The 3,608-nt window shown below is 36.8% G+C and overlaps 1 non-coding gene across 1 annotated transcript; it reads left to right on the top strand.

The window, feature by feature from the left end:
* The first annotated feature begins 662 nt into the window (after positions 1–662).
* LOC122094555 lies at positions 663–769 on the top strand. The gene has a single exon (XR_006144870.1). It is a non-coding gene; the product is annotated as a small nucleolar RNA R71 (small nucleolar RNA).
* The last annotated feature ends 2,839 nt before the right edge of the window (positions 770–3,608 follow it).

Genomic DNA, 3,608 nt, shown 5'->3' on the forward strand with positions numbered 1-3,608 from the left:
TACTTACCTCTCCAGTGTTGGTAAACCCAGGGGATTGCTGATAAGATGATAGGAGAGGGGCCCTAGGAAAACTCGCCTGAGGTCCTACATTTGACCTAGGAAAAGTATTTTGGGAAAAATATTGTTGTGCAAAGGGAGGCCTTTGGGGTCCAGGTTGACCTTGATTATAGAAATTGGAAGGTCCTGCTTGGTTGGCCTGATTCCAAGAGAAATTTGGGTGATTTCTCCATCCTGGATTGTATGTGTTACTATATGGATTATTCTGGTATAAGGCATTAACACTATCATTAGAAGTGCCCTCAGAGGTGTTATGGCATTCTTCTATGACATGTCCAGGGGACTGGCACCAAGCACAAATCTTAACCAAATTGACTGATGATGGCTCTCTAGGAACAATAGCCTCAATCCACTTGATTAGGCTATCCAAATGGGCTTCCTTGGCTACTATCCCATCCACAAAATATCCTTTTCCTCCTATAGTTCTTTCACTCTCTTGGGTTGATTCCCACTCACGGGTTTTGTCAGCTAAGTCAAGTAAGAATTCCCATGCCTTTCCTTCATCCGTAAAGGATGTGAATCCCTCAGGGCACATAGACTCTATCATTTGTTTAGTTGGGTAATCAATACCCTCATAAATTATTTGACATAAATGCCATAGGTTTAGGCCATGGTGAGGGCATTCTTGGAGTAGATCCTTGAATCTCTCTATAAGTTTGGAAAATGACTCACTAGGCTTTTGCCTAAACTGAAGGATATCACTTATAAGCTTATTGGTCTTGTGAGTTGGGAAAAACTTCTTAAGGAAGACAACTGTGAACTATTCCCATGAGGTTATGGAATTTGTGGGTAATCCATACAACCACTTCTTAGCTTGGTCTTTCAATGCAAAAGTGATAAACCTAAGCTTAACAGCATCATCAAAAAGTTGTTGGATGTTAATTAGAACACATACCTCTTCAAATTCCCTTAGAAATAGGTATGCATCCTCAGAGGTCAACCCATGGAAGTGGGGCAACATAGTGATGTATTGAGATTTGAGTTCAAAATTATTGCCCTGGGCTTGTGGTAGAACTATGCAGGAAGGTTGGGCTGTTCTAGCAGGGTAGAACCTATCTTTCAGAGATTTAGGTGAAGGGTTATGCTGTTGGTCTCCCATATTGAAGGGTTTTAAAGAGAGCAAACGTATAGGGTCACTACTTGTTGGATCTCTTCTTTCTAACCGATTCTTAGTATTACGTACCCACTTAACACTCATGCAACAGAAAAACTTCCCACAACTAAAGTAAGACAAGCACAAAAGAATGGATAGCAAAACTTTTTGATGATTTTTTTGATGATTTTTTTGATTTTTTTTTTTGCTTTTTGGGAGCTTACCGACAAGGATCCGGGGTTGCTCAGGTCAATTCCTGAGGTACTGCTACAGGGCGAAACCTGTCTTTATCATACTGTGAGGCATGGCGACCTCCACTGATACAACTATTATTGCAAGTTGTTATTCTCAGGAATTCAATAAAAAAAAAGAAAAAATATAAAACAAAGCAAACAAAGCACTCCGATTTACCAAAAGAAAGTGAAAAATAACATGGAACTGTCTCCCCGACAACGGCGCCAAAAACTTGTTGAGATTTAAAATGTAACCGCAAGCGTACGGATCAGTGTAGCTACGGGTCGAACACAGGGAGAGCAGCCACTTTATTTTTTATTTCTTTTAATAATGCGAAAGTGAACTGATTAATGATTGTGATCTAATTCTAATTACCGTCCTAAACATATGTAAAAATAACGTCCTAACCATTCGTCATCTAAGAATTTAAAGACGCAAGCCACACAATTAAAATTAAATAAATAAATAACTAAAAGTAAACAACCCACGCAATTAAAAAAAAATAAAATAATAAATAAAGGAAAAAAATGCTGAAATAAAAATAAAGTAAAAGAAAGGGGATAAAGCTAGAGAGAGACTCACAAGCAGGTTTCTCTACTTAGCCCGAGGGATGCATCATAATATGAGCTTCCCTACTTGACCAGAGAGTTACTCTTACAAGGGTTTCTCTACTTGGCTTTAGGGAAAGGGAGACAATTAAAATAAAAGCAATAAATTGATGGTTCTATGGCTAGGAGGGGCAAAGCCAACACATACACTAGCCATGAACCTTGGGGGAGAGGGATAGCAATAATGTAACGACTGAAAATAAAAATCCTAAATTAAGAAAGAAAGGGTAGTCAGAAGAGGGAATGAGAGGGGGGAGAGAAGACTACTGAAGGAGCCTACTTACTTGAATCAATGCTTGAACTTGAAAAAAAATTGCTCCACGGCTCATGATCTTGTCACCTAGATCTAAGCCTAGAACTATAACTTAAAAAATTACAACTCAATTGCATAAATCATAAACATAAAAAGAACTGAATAAAAATAAAAGAGTACTTGCATTAATTGAAAAAAAAAAAACTATTACAAAAGTGATTAAAGAAAAATAGAGAAGAACTAAAACCAAAGAGTGAGAGAGGGAGAGAGAGAGCAACTAAAAAAAAAACTAGAAGAAGAATGAATTGTCTCCCCTCCTCTTACATGAGTTGTATTTATAGGGAATGGAGAGGTAGGGTAACAATTTTCTCTTTCCTAAAAGAGAGAAACCCACAATTGATTGTGAGATCTTTTGAGTCCAAAAGTGCTAAGATGGAGGAGAGAGAAGAGAGAAATAAATTTTGAGAAATTTCCTAAAATTTTTTTGCTTATTTTCTTTCCTTTTTCTTCTAATTTATTTTTCTTCTTTTTTTTTCTCTCTCCTAGGGACGACTTTTTTTTTCTTCCTTTGTGTGATTTGGACAATCTTTGGTGATGATGTGGAGGAGAGAGAAGATTTGGACAATTTTTGGTTCTCCCATTTTTTTCTCTTTCCTTTTTTTTTCTTCTCTTCTTGCTTCCACGATTTTGCTTCTCTTTTTTTTTCTTTTTATCCTCTCCATCCCTTCCACGATTTTTGAGTGAAAAGCAGGAAATCTTCAACAAAATCTTCTAAAAAAAACAACCATAAGATTCGAACTTGAGACCTCTTGGTGAGCAAGAGAATTTTGTACACCATAGCTCACCAACTAAGCTAGGTAGTTGTTGTTACCAAAAACAAATCTTTAATCACTTAAAGATGTGGTCCATCGATCCTTGTTGGCATTTGGAGTATTCCTTGTACCTCTGGGACAATTGCAAACGGGCTGGTTCTGCATCTCGGTTCAGTTCTGATCCATTATTCTTTTTCTGACCCGAAAAAGAATAATCATTTGTACGGGTGACCAAACGAATGTGTACTTTTAATCGAACACGTCCATCTTGCTCAAAATTTCGTCCGCTTCGCAACCATGAAAAGAAATAGGACCACTTTACGTGTAAAATTGAAGATATAGCTCCCGATAGTCCTTAAGGCATTGAAAATATAAAACCTGCAAAAAGAGAGTAAAACCCAAGGTAGCTCCATTCTAAATATGTAAAATGCATATTTTACTACCCTAGATTTCACACATAAATGTGCTCATCAGACACCATGACTATAATGTATCTACTTTGAATTAATATATTTTCTGCTTATATATATATAAAAAAAAAAAAAAAAAAA

This window comes from Macadamia integrifolia, chromosome 11 (assembly GCF_013358625.1).
Source record: "Macadamia integrifolia cultivar HAES 741 chromosome 11, SCU_Mint_v3, whole genome shotgun sequence".
In the NCBI taxonomy this organism is placed as follows: Eukaryota; Viridiplantae; Streptophyta; class Magnoliopsida; order Proteales; family Proteaceae; genus Macadamia; species Macadamia integrifolia.